The 13,590-nt window shown below is 35.6% G+C and overlaps 2 long non-coding RNA genes across 2 annotated transcripts; one reads left to right on the top strand and one right to left on the bottom strand.

Annotated features, from left to right (window-relative positions):
• The first annotated feature begins 2,413 nt into the window (after positions 1 to 2,413).
• LOC113344783 lies at positions 2,414 to 3,948 on the top strand. Its single transcript, XR_003357916.1, has 2 exons — positions 2,414 to 2,758; positions 2,987 to 3,948. It is a non-coding gene; the product is annotated as an uncharacterized LOC113344783 (long non-coding RNA).
• A 7,384-nt stretch (positions 3,949 to 11,332) lies between these two features.
• On the bottom strand, positions 11,333 to 12,640 carry LOC113344831. Its single transcript, XR_003357921.1, has 2 exons — positions 12,535 to 12,640; positions 11,333 to 11,871 (listed from the first exon to the last, which is right to left on the bottom strand). It is a non-coding gene; the product is annotated as an uncharacterized LOC113344831 (long non-coding RNA).
• Positions 12,641 to 13,590: the final 950 nt, after the last annotated feature.

The following is a 13,590-nucleotide window of genomic DNA, read 5'->3' as shown; positions in this document are numbered from 1 at the left end:
GAAATATAACCCGAATGTACACATTCGGAAGTAAGAAGACACATAGTGTTCCCGAATACAAAACAATCGAAAGCTAACTAAACATATTTACAACCGAATATGCATCAATTGGAGTTCAGAAGCTCTAAATTTTTCATCCTACACAATCGGAAGACAAAGTACACAACTATTACCCGAATAAACAAATTCGGAAGTAAGAAGACACATATTTTTCCCGAATGAAAAACAATCGGAATATAACTAAACATGTTTACAACCGAATATTCATCAACTGGAGTTCAGAAACTCTAAAATTTTATCATACACAATCGGAGGTATAAAACATTATATTGTACTCCGAATAAATACTGGCCCCAAAATGGGATTTTTCCTATATCAGAAATTTTGAGATTTTTTCAATATATATATTCGGTAGTGAGTGTACTTCCGAATACTGTGTGTCTACTTAAATATATTCGGGAGCAAAAAAATTCATTAAACTACCGATTATTACCAGTTTGTATCCAGGAAGATATGACCAATAATATTCAGCAGATAACCAACAAATATTTCTCCCGAATACTGTCGATGTTCTTGAGAAATGAAGAACACGACTACATTCGGAAGTAAATAAGCATGAATATCGCCCGAATCTGGATAAATAACCGAAAACCCTAGAAATGTTTTTTCTCGATTCGTCGAATTAAAGCGAAATAAACCCCAAAAATGATAGATTCTTACCTAATTGGGGCCATTTGAAGTTGACGAAGTGTTTGACTATCGGAATCGCCACCACCGACTACATTGCCGGGTACTTCTTCTTCGCGTTCTTCTTCATTTGCAGCAAGAATTTCTTTATTTCTTGCTAAAATCCCAATCTTTGGATCGATACCCCGAGCAACATTTTTGGTTCTAGGTCTGTGGGTTTCATTTCCCTTATCCATTGTTTTATAAACGAATCGACGATGTTTTGATTTTACGATTCGCGGCGATGTTTCGGTTGAACAAGGGAAAGTTTTTTTTCTTCCACAATCGGAAGATAATATGAAACTGGAAGAAGAAGAGTTGAAATGAGTAGAATTTTTTTTGATTTGGTTTTTATACAGTTTTACCAGAAGGGCATTTATGTAACTTCAATATCATATAGGGTACCCCTTAACTAGAGTCTTTGGCTGAATATAAATTGATGGCCCCTAAATCCTTTCGGATGGCCCCTAAAAACGCGAGTCATTTTAACTCTATACGTCTCCCTGGACATCTTCGTCGCGGAGACGAAGATTAATTACTTGCATGGCCACCACAGTTAGGTATATACGTATGGACCGAGTTAATGTTTTTTTAAGCTTCATTTAAATTTTATAGCTCCAATGCTCATATCATTCCCACTCTAGTTTGGACAAGTGGGGAAGCTGCCCTTATTTAACTGGCACTGTAATCATACTTATCGATAATTCACACAATTGAACAGTTTAAGTTCATTACAGTAAAATTTTCTTTTTATTATTTCTTACTTTCAATTTTGGCTCCAAAATTACCCTGATGGAGTAGTATATTTGAGGGAAAAACTTTATAATTATATACTGTAACGCCCATTGATTCTTTTTTCTTTGATAAGCTTTCATATAGATTGCACTGTTGATTTCTTTATAAGGAAGAAAAATTCAAACACGACTTGATTATAAGATCCAAGTGATTAGTCTTCGTAGCTTCTGCAATTGTCAACATCAGTTGCTAACCTAATATGTTTGGAGATACATGAAATTTTCCATATAGTTCAGCCATTAATTTATAAGACTTTGGTTTTACTTAAAAGGAGATTTACAAAATCTTGAATTAGTAGTTCGTTTCCCACTTCTCTTCTTCCAGTAATTTTCAAGGATGGAGACCTTTAGTTGTTTAATTATTAGGGAATTTTTGTTAATTCTTTGAAGTCAACTTCTAAGTCAAAGTCTTTGTGGAGAAATTGACATTATTGTCCTTGATGCGTTGTGGTGCTCAAAGGATTAAACGTCACCGCAAGTCTCTTTTCCCTGAGCTACACGAAATGTATAATAAAACTGTTTTTCTTGAGTAAAAAAACCGTAAACTAAACAAAAGGTTCAACATCATAGCTAGCTTAACCTATGGGGACTAGGATTCGATTTAGTTTAAGTTAGGAATCATAAATAGAACTAGTATCATGAGGGATAAAAATTGCATTTTGTTAACGAGTAGTAATCTTGTCTAACTGTACCTAAAAACACAAATCGACTAAACGAGTATGTTGTGTGCCTGGTACATTAACCATTCCTCTGAAAAAAGTCAGCTAGCTGGACTTGATATAGTCTACTGCTGACTAAATTAAACTTGTCATTTTCAACAACAATTCTAATACCGGATCTATAAATGAAGGAGATTGGAGATCAAATCTTTCTCACTTAGTGGGAGGCGGTCATCCTCCTATCTGAACGGGGATTTTATCAGCGTACCAGAGAGGTTCAGAAAAATGAATTTTGTGGGTGTTGGAGTATTGAAGTCTTGAACTCATGGTAAACCTACGCTATATGTGTATCTGCTTTTTTCTTTTGTTGAGGTTAGACACCTAGACAATCCCTTAACTAAACTGGGTCAGGAAATAACAATCAGTAGCATAAAGCATTTCGTTTATTCATAATTCATGAAATAAAATCCCGAAAAAACCATTTCGTTTTAGATCTTTTTATTAGAATCTTCTCGATCTTCCTCTTTCTGATCAAAGGACCCTTTCGACTGCTTCCCTATTAAAACCTGAGACGCCAAGGTATGATAACTTTACTTTAGATGTTTACGTTTGTTTGAGTTTTAGAATATATATACACCTAGATGCTAGATCGATTATAAGTTTCTCTCGAGTCGTCTGTTTGTGTGTTATGCAGCTTGTATTCATAAAAACTTGTGACCCAGATTCTCTTCCGATGATGAGGTTTAAACCTATATGTAATAGGTAATATGTTCTTGTATCTTATTGGATTCTGACTTGGGTGTGCAGGACGCATTTAAAAGATAGGAACTTCCTTGTTCATTGTGGTAGAATCGATAAGAATTTGGATATGCAACAAAGGGTTGGTAAAATAATGTCATGATGAGCGTCAAGTCCAACAAAGCAGTAGAGGCACAAGGAAACCATGAAACTGGTGGTGATCATGATAACCGGCTGTCTAAAATCCGTAGAACCTCCTCATCCTGCATTACAAACCTTCCTGATGACTGTCTAAATCTTATATTTAAGCGTCTAACAACTAAAGATGATCGTGATTCCTTTGGTTTGACATGTCGTCAATGGCTTCATATTCAGAACAATAATCATGAATCCTTATGGTTATGGTATCGTTGTTATCACAATTACCCAGGTTACGTATTCCCAAAATTTAGTCCCGAATGCTTTCCCAAAATTCTTTGTAGGTTGTTCACTCGATTCCAAAACCTCGAAGCTTTGTCTCTAAGGTATCTCCCGGAGATAACAGATGTTGAAATGTTACGGTCACAATTCTCCGGTTCAAAAATTCAATATTTGTGCTTAGATCGTTGCTCCAAGTATTCAGATACCGAATTGTCTTTGATGTTTTCTTCGTTCCCCCGCTTGACAACTGTATGTCTTATGGAATGTGGTATTAGTGATAGAGGTTTAGAAGCCCTGGCGAAATGTTGTTCATCCTTGAAGATAGTTAACCTCGAACTGTGTTGCTCAATTACTGATTCAGGAATAAGTTTTCTCATACAAAATTGTCCGAAACTGCACTCACTTTATGTACCCTGTTGCAGCAATATAAATATCAGGGTGTAGCTTGTTTTTAGTATTATGCCGGATGATTATCGTCTGCAAATTTGTGGTTAAATTTGCTTAATGGATTCTAGTACTGTAACTGTGAGTAAGCGGAATTTACTTGTATGCACACTACACGACTATAACTTTTGAGATTTGGAGATCAATAACATTAGTATGTTTTCGTATTTGTTGTCTCCTTTGCAGCTGTTGGTGTCGTTATTGTGTGTTACACCATCTTGAGTTTGTTGACATTATTCTGTTTAGTATTTACCTAAAGCTTATCATCTGCAATAAGTTTGAATGTTCTAGTAACGTTGTTGAGACTGTGAACAAGCAGAGTTTACTTGTATGCACACACACACATGACAATGATTTTGGGATTTGGAGTTCAACCACATTAGTGTGTTTTCGATATTTGTCATCTCCTTTGCAGCTACTGGTATCGTTGGTAACCTCTGAATTTGACTTCATGAAATCTTGTTATGCCTGGAACCAATTTCGGATTCAAAATCTCTTTAAACTGCAAGTCATCTGGGTCTGTTGATATTACTCAATTCACTTAAGTTCGACAAAGCATGTCTTGGTGTCCAAAGATGGAATTCTTCCATCTTTCTGTTTTATCAGTAAATTGAATTTTTTAGAAAGGAAAACAAACAAGGTTCATAAAGCATGTACTCCAATACAAACAAACGCCGACCTAAACTGAAACCAACAACAGCCACCCAAATTAAGAAGCAAAAATAACCTAAGACAAACAAAAACAATCTTACACCGAGACCAGGAAAAAAACTTGGCGTCATTAGGGGCGACTGAATAAGATAAAATAGGTTGAAAATACTTATATGTCCCTTCATAATCGGTAGTTTAGTATTTTCTTTATCTACCGATTATGACTATGTTCTTCTCTTCTTTGAGAAATCCAAAATAGAAATTCAAAATTCCATTGATTTTGAAAAATTTAAATTTTGGGCTACTACCACAATCGGTAGATAAATAACATCACGATAGATAATAAACATCACGAAACAACCGATTGTGCAAATAGAGAAATTCAAAATTCCATTGGTTTTTGAAGATTTCGAATTTGGGACTACTAGCACTATCAGTAGATAATGAACATCACGAGTCTACCGATTGTATAATTGGTAGATAATAAACATCACGAGTCTACCGATTGTGCAAATAGAGAAATTCAAAATCCATTGGTTTTTGAAGATTTCGAATTTGAGACTACTAGCACAATCGGCAGATAATGAACATCACGAGACTACCGATTGTATAATCGGTAGATAATAAACATCACGAGTCTACCGATTGTGAAAATAGAGAAACTCAAAATTCCATTGATTTTTGAAGATTTCGAATTTGGGACTACTAGCACAATCGGTAGATACTGAACATCATGAGACTACCGATTGTATAATCGGTAGATAATAAACATCACGAGTCTAGCGATTGTGAAAATAGAGAAACTCAAAATTTCATTGGTTTTTGAAAATTTCGAATTTGGGACTACTAGTACAATCGGTAGATAATGAACATCACGAGACTACCGATTGTATATTCAGTAGATAATAAACATTACGAGTCTACCGATTGTGAAAATAGAGAAACTCAAAATTCCATTGGTTTTTGAAAATTTTGAATTTGGGGCAACAACCACAATCGGTAGATAAAGAACATCACAAGACTACCATTTTAACTACCGATTATAATTTTCGTAACACAAACCAACATACATCAAACTAAACTACCGATTGTAGTATTGTCTACCGATTATTGAGGGTATTTTAGACATTTTAAAAAAAATTTAGATAAGGGGTGGCTTTATTCTAGTTTTGATCGACCTTATTTTGTCTTATTAGTCACCCCTAATTCTTTGGGAGTCGCTCCTAATGACGCCAAGGAAAAAAAGACTACAAACAACTCGGCCAGCAAAGAAAAAACAGATACAACACAACAACAACTAAACGGGGTTCAAGCACTATCAATTTCCACTTGCTCATGAACTCTTTTAAAGATACATTCTGGAATTCAAGTTGAAGGTAAAGCCAGTATGCAATTGTATACCTGATTTGTTGAGTTGGATTACCTTTAGCCGAAGGATTAATTTGTTTTTGAAAGCACGATTGTTCCACAGGTTCCAAAGGATTGCAGCTGGTAATGCTTTGATCACGAGAGTTTTCAAGTCTTGCTGCTGGGATTGGGCCAACTATCAAGGGAAATGCATGCGACTAGGACTAGCAAATGAGATTCCAAATGTGACTAACAGTAGGTCAATGCAGCAGAAAATGGGAGGCTATTTCTTCATCTTTGACACAAAGGTAACAACAACTGACCCTGAATTCTTTACATTCTCTTACGCAACTTATCTTGAGTATTCTCTCTTGAAGCCAATTCTTCTGATCATACCTAGCTAACTGGTATTTTATATTGCTGATTAAATTTGTCATCTCCGGTAAGAAGTTTGAGTCCGAACATATAGAAGAGGTTGGAGAGGATTACCGGCCACTTTTCCATTAAAAACTTCTGGAAATTAATGTTATTGGGTTTTAGTTTTGTGGGCACTGAGCGTTGAAGTCTTGACCTCAGGGTAGAGAGCATCTTAAGTTTAAAAGAGATTCCAAAAACAATCCCTTAACTTAAACAAGCCCAAAAGAACCGTTTCCTTTTAGGATCCTCTCAAGTCTTAGCTTCCTCTTTCTGAGCTCCTTTTTTTTTTTTTTTTTAGGATCCTCTTTCTGAGCTCCTACCTATCATATATAGGCTGAGTGTTTTTGATCTAGTATTGTGAGAGTTATATTAGGAAAGTGTCTATGTTTAGAGTTTGATCTTAGTTAGGAAAGTACCTTGAGTGGTCGTCAAGTTTGTGAACAATATAAATAGGATGTTGAGCCATGAAAGTTGACACACCGAATTATTATCAATGAACAGTCTATTGCTTCCGCGCGTTTATGCTCTCCTCTCTCTTGCTCTCACCTGGCTCTGATACCATCACAATTCTTTTGTCACACCTACTGTCACAACTGTGACCTTTTCTTCTCTCACACTTCTGTTATTGTTCAACTGTAACAGTTCTTTAGTTACGCTTCTGTAACTGTTCATTACTGTGATTGTTCTTTTTTTTTTTTTTTTTTTTTTTTTTTTTTTTTTTTTTTTTTTTTTTCCAGCAAGCAATAATATCTCTCGTCTTGCCTCTTACTACTCGGCCTCTGTAACAAACCATCAAGTCTCGTGTTGTTCGGATCTTCTAAACAAGCCAATCTTCTCAACCAATCAATCAAACCACGTGATTAACAATCTTCTTCTCTAAACACAATGACAACACTCAACTTCTTCCTTCTCGAACTCACGTACTCCTTGGAATCATGATCAATATCATCGTCTTACTCGTCTTCAGCCCTAGACCTTCTGATATCAGCATCCATCCGTAGGTGATCAATACCTAATTTTCCTCATCACTGTTGGTTTCTTAACTCAAAGTTCGAATACGCCAGCTAAACCCAACACACAAACCACAGACCCTAATCCATTAAATCCAGGAAACTGATACAACTTCCTTATTTATTTTGACTTCCAAAAGAAGACCATAAACATTCGCAAATGCTGACATCAATCATCGCAGCAACCACTCTCTCTATTCATCTTTGCCACAGGCTTTCAAGCACAATGATCAACCCATTGATAATCAGTTTGGGCTCTTTCTTTGCAATCACCACCATGATCAAACTCTAAACATAGACACTTTCCTAATATAACTCTCACAACTTAATGTGCATATCTCCTAAATATAGACTCTCATATATTATTTCCTAATAAGTATCATCAGAAAAGTTTTCGCTATTACTTCAAACGCCAAAGGTAAAGTAATTTTACTTTAGATATTTACTTTATTGATCTGATATAAAACAAAAAGTTCTGTAGATAATTATCTGGTACTGTTCGAGTTTTATGATATACGTGGAGTATAAGTTAATTTCCCTTGAGTCGTGTGCCTGTGGGTTATATGCAGCTTGTGCTCACAAAACGGCTAACCCAGAGACCAGAGTTCATTTAATGAACGTAGCTCCATTTAGATTGTCAGATTATCTGTTGTTTTCTCTCTTTTGCAATTTTCCCGTCTTTTTTTTTTGAAGTATCTTATTGCTTTCTGACTTGGGTGTGCAGGACGTAAAGGATTTTCCTTGTTTCGTATGTGGTATAAGAATTTGGACGATGAGTTTGTCATCCAATGACATGTGCAACAAAGGGTTGGGAAAGAATAAGAATAACTCTATTTCAAAAGTACAAGGAAAGAAGGAAACCGGTAATGATGACAGTCAGTGCGAAATCCATACAATGCCGTACAATATCACAAACCTCCCTGGTGACTGTCTAAATCTTATATTTAAGTGCCTAAAAAAAAGACGTGATCGTAATTCCTTTGGTTTAACTTGTCATCAATGGCTTCGAATTCAGAACAACAATCGTGAATCATTATTTCCCAATCATGATAAGTACAGTCCTGAAGGAAACTTTTTAAAATCTCTTCGTAAGTTGCTGGGTCGATTTCCACATCTCAAAGAACTGTATGTAAGTTTTAATAAAAATATTATGCGGCACCTAGAGATAACAAATTCGGTTATTTTACAGTCACAACTCTCTGGATCAAAAATTCAAGACCTGATCTTAGATTTATGGCATGAGAATACAGTTATCGAAGTGTCTTTAGTGATTTTCTCTTGGTGCCCTCATTTGACAAGGATTCATCTCCTCCATTTTGATATTCCTGATAAAGGTTTAGAGGCCCTAGCAAAACGTTGTTTGCTCTTAGAGACGGTTGAACTCACACGTGGTCGCTTGATTACTGATTCGGGTATAAGTTTTCTTTTACAAAATTGTCGCCATCTAGGTACACTACATCTTTATTGGTGCGACAACGTAACAGGTACCGGCTTTCTAGGGTGTCCAGAAACCTTAACCCATTTGCAAGCAGACTATTGCAAACTTACACTAGAGGGAATTAGTGCAATTGTTAGCGGTGGCGGGCTTGAACGTCTGAGACTCTGTCGTGGTGTGCCAAAGTTGAAAACTGAAACAATTATGACGATATCAAAAGGTTGCCCTTTATTGAAGGTACTGAGCCTATCAGATTGTGAGGAAGTAGAGCCGGAAGGATGGCAAGCTATTGGTCAGAATTGCAAATATTTGGAACGGCTTAATGTGTTTGATGAAGGAGGGGCCGAAAGCTTTGTGCGATGGAAGTAACAAGCTTTCCAGATTTTATGCAGATTGTTGCCATTATTGTTCGTTTCAGGCCGTGAGTGTGAGGAGGTCACCGTTGTGACTCCTCTTTAAGGGTGCACATTGTGACCGCTGGATATTTTAACGCAGAATTGACAAGATCCTGATGCAACATTTAGAAAAGAATTTTACTTTTACTTTTTCCTTAAAATATTATTATATTATTGGATAACGATTATTACATGAAATTAGTTGGAAGCCTAACAAGCTAAGCTCCAACGACATACTACTACATTAACTGAACAGGTTGCCGTGCTAGCCTACCAGCGAGCGTTATGCGTAACCTAGTCAAAGGAGCCGAAGCGGATAGGGGATGAGATTGTGTCACAAGGAGGGGAAACTAACTCTACCTTTCATGTTAATTTCTGTAATATTACGCCATTCGGGATTCGAACCTGGGACCTCCTGGAATGCATGAAATTAATTATGTCCATATGTTTAATTTTATATTACAAAATCTTGCAATGTTTATGAAAATGTGATATGGTTGGACCTTCTCTTATCCGTGTAATAAAAGAGCCTGGCTAAATTGGGGCCTATGCCACTTAATTGGGGCCTATAGCTAAATGAAAAAATAGGGTCATTAAGAAATAATTCATAGAAACCCCTTAACCAACTATTTTCTTAATGGCTAAATTGTCCCTGATTAATTAGTGTTAATTCGGGTGATTAGTGGTAAAATATAGTATTAGATGTGAAATTAACTTGTGTTAATTAACCATCTGAACATGAAAAAATTTGAAAGTTTGAAATTTTTTGAAGAACACCAACTCAGAATCGGTATATGTTGTCAAAAACATATACCGATTGTAACCTCAAAAACATACAGAGATTTTTTGAAACTAGCTTCTACCCAGAATCGGTTTATATGGACATGAAAATCAACCGATTATCCATAATCGGTTTATATTGGCATGAACGAAAACCGATTGTGGGTAAATTTTCTCTTTTTTATCTGTGAATTATATGTTGTTAAACATCAAATAAAATTAAAATTCACTCTATACCCGAGTTAATGAAATGAAATCGAGTATGATTTCATACTCATTTTATGATCGAGTATTAACTGGAAAAAAATGGGATAACCAGAATCGGTTTACACGATACATATGTAAAAACCGATTCCTGACATTGCATAACAGGAATCGGTTTATAAGAATGCTCATGTAATCCGATTCTAACAAAAAAAAGATACAGAAAAATTGAGAACAACAATCGGTTTACTCGACACACATATAAAATCCGATTCTAACATTATACATCAACAATCGGTTTTTATAAGTGCTAATGTAATCCGATTCTAGTTCAAATTTCTCGAACCAGAAAACATATCAAGGACAATCGGTCTTTGTGGGCATGAACATAAACCGTTTCTGTTTGTAATCGGATCACATATACATTAACGTTAACCGATTCTGATAAACCAGGAAAAATTTGATTTTAAAATTTTCAATTTTTGAGCAATTTTATGTTACTAAAACCTAGTTTATAGGATTGGATTGAGAATAAAAGAAGAAGAATCAATTGAAGTGGAGATGAAAATGAATTTGATTTTGATTTTAGTTTTTAATTTTATGATTTTAGTTTTATGATTTTGATTTTGATTTTAGTTTTTAAATTTTATGATTTTAGTTTTATGATTTTGATTTTAGTTTTAATTTTATGATTAGGATTTGATGGGGACAAATTAGTAGTACTAATATTTAATAGAGGGTAAAATGGTGGGATAATTGGTGTTTAGTACTCAGATTATGACCAACATTAGGCTAAGTCTTATGGGAGAGATTGGCCAAAATGTGTTGCAAAATGTGAAAAAACCGTTGGGAAAGAGTTAACACTCAATCTGGCTACTTCTCTCTCCTAGCATTTGCTCGCAGTTTCACTAGCAGCGAGATAGAAACGCCGAATGGTTCGGCGCTCAAAAAGTGTCCAAAACGCTGAAGGGTTCGGCGTTAAGAAAATCTAACGGCTGAGATTTAAAGCGCCGAACCGTTCGGCGCTAAAAAATTAACCAAAACGCCGAGCCGTTCGGCGCTAAGAAAAAGTGCCCAAAACGCCGAGCCGTTCGGCGCTCCCTGATGACGTGTATGGCCAATCTCGCAACTAGATATCTAGCCCATAGGACTTAGGAGGTCGCCCAAGCTGACGTGGATGACCAATCTAGCAGTTTCCAAACTCTCCCATAAGACTAAGCCTTAGGATTTGGTCTAACATTTGTCCGACGCTAGGGGTTGGTACCTGGACTGGACGTTGATCCATGTTGACTCGATTAAATACTAACTTCTGTTTAGAAAATATTAAAACAGTAAATTAACAAAAATAAAAAATAAAATTGACGTCTTATTTCCTATAATAACCTTCACTTTTCTAATATTTACACAACTCCTAGCACCATCAGCTCACGCGCCTGCATATACAACCCGTGTGACATTAATCTTGAAACAACACCACAACACTTTCATCTCAAATCCAATGTTCATCACAGACTCACAACATCACCGAACCCCTGACTTCCATTTCTTCTCATCTAATTCGAACTTCAGATCAGCCCATCTTCAATTCAATTTCAGACTCAGATGCAACATTCAACTACATAGACAGCAGAAACCCCATTCTTCTTTCTCCCATTAGCATCTCACAGCACCACCAGTAGCAACTTCAAATCATCAACCCCCCTGTAACTACCACCAACATTCCACTCTTCTATTTTTGTTGTTTAAGAACACATAACGCGACATACTCAGCACCACCATCACCATTCTAGCTTACAATTCCATTCCAAATCAACCCCAATCTTCTATATTCCCTGTTAGCACCACCTACAACTGCATAATACCTCTATTTGTCAGATTCGTACTCAACAGACTGTGACCACCAAACTTAGCCATAATCTTTATCTCCCTGAGTCAACCTAAAACCCATCAATGAATCAACTCTTTCTTCTCTGAATTTCATATCTCAGAAACATCATCTTCATCTACTCAAACCCTAGCTTGAATCAACTCTTTCTTCTCGGAATTACATATGTAGGACAATTGAGAAAATACAACATAGATTTGGGTTTCTATTTATAGAAATTGGGGTTTTGATTTAACAAAATTGGTGTAGAAATTTGGGTTTTGATTTCGATTTAATGAAATTGAGATTTGATTTAATCAGTAAACTAGGGTTTTGTTCGGTTCGGTGAATAATGATTTTGTTTGATTCAAAAATTAGGTTTCAACTTAATGAAATTGAAATGTTGATTTAAATTACTAAACGGTTTTGCTTGATTCCGAAGTTGGGGTTTCTATTTATTGAAATTGGGGTTTTTATTTGGTAGAGTAATTGATCCAATGGCTTTGTGATTGAAGAAATCAGGTTGAAGTTAATGGAGTTTCCAGCGGTTATGTTCTTGATAGAAATTAGGGGAACTTGATTGATACATGAACCTTGAATTAAAGTTAACAGAAACAAATTAAAGTAGAAAGAAGAAAAGGAAGCCATACCTAATACATGAACCTTGAATTCGATTCTAGCTTCTAATTGAGACGTATATTGTATCATGGATGTTGATTTGCTGAGAGTGAGAGATCCAGAATTGAGGCCGGGTAAGGAGGCGGAGGAAGAAGAGATAGTATTAAGGTTAATTGGTCTGTTGCATCTGAGTCGTAGATAGTTGTTTGTTTTTTTCCAACCGTTGGATATTAGATCCATTTCAAGGTTAGATTTGTAAAATCAATATTTTACAGTTTTTTAGTTCAGAAAATTATTTAAAGTCACGTCATAAACAGTCAACTTGGGTCAACATCCAGTCCAGGTACCAAGCCCTAACGTTGGACAAATATTATACTAAAGCCTAGTGTTGGTTTAAAAATGAGTACTAAACTATAATTATCCCTAAAATGATAGTATCATCAAACTTAGACACCTCTTATCATTCTTTACGGGGTGGATAAAAAAATCCATAGGTCCCAATTAAATGGCACAATCCCCAATTTAACCAAATAAAAGAGTAGCTAGCAAGGAAACTTGCAATATGTTTAATATGTTTAATTTTAAATGTACATGTGTACAAAAACTTGCAGTCTTTTTCCTTTGTTTTCTGATTTCTTAAAATGTCCATATGTTTAATTTTATAGTACAAAATCTTGCAATGTTTATGAAAATGTGATATGGTTGGACCTTCTCTTATTCGTGTAATAAAAGAGTAGCTAGCAAGGAAACTTGCACCAATGTTTAGTTTACAACTTTACATACTACATCTTATAGCTTTTTTTTTTTTTTTTTTTTTTTTTTTTAATTTTCTTACACAAGAAAGGGTAAAATTTATTAAAAAGGAAACGCGATCAGCTGCAGAGATGCTTTTCAGTACGGTTACCTGTTCTATGAAAAAGGAATCGTGAATTTGTAGAACCTCCTTTATTAAGGGAATTGAGGATAGAAAATTGTATGGAAGTTGCGTGCAGAAAATTATGTAATCTAGGTTTGCAAGCTTTGTGTAATGGATGCAATAAGCTTTCCAGGCTATACATAGACAAGGACAATAACTGTAGTAGATATGC

This window comes from Papaver somniferum, unplaced genomic scaffold (genome assembly GCF_003573695.1).
Source record: "Papaver somniferum cultivar HN1 unplaced genomic scaffold, ASM357369v1 unplaced-scaffold_8, whole genome shotgun sequence".
Classification (NCBI taxonomy): Eukaryota; Viridiplantae; Streptophyta; class Magnoliopsida; order Ranunculales; family Papaveraceae; genus Papaver; species Papaver somniferum.
Note: the sequence above shows the minus strand (reverse complement) of the source record. Positions and strands in the feature narration are given on the sequence as shown.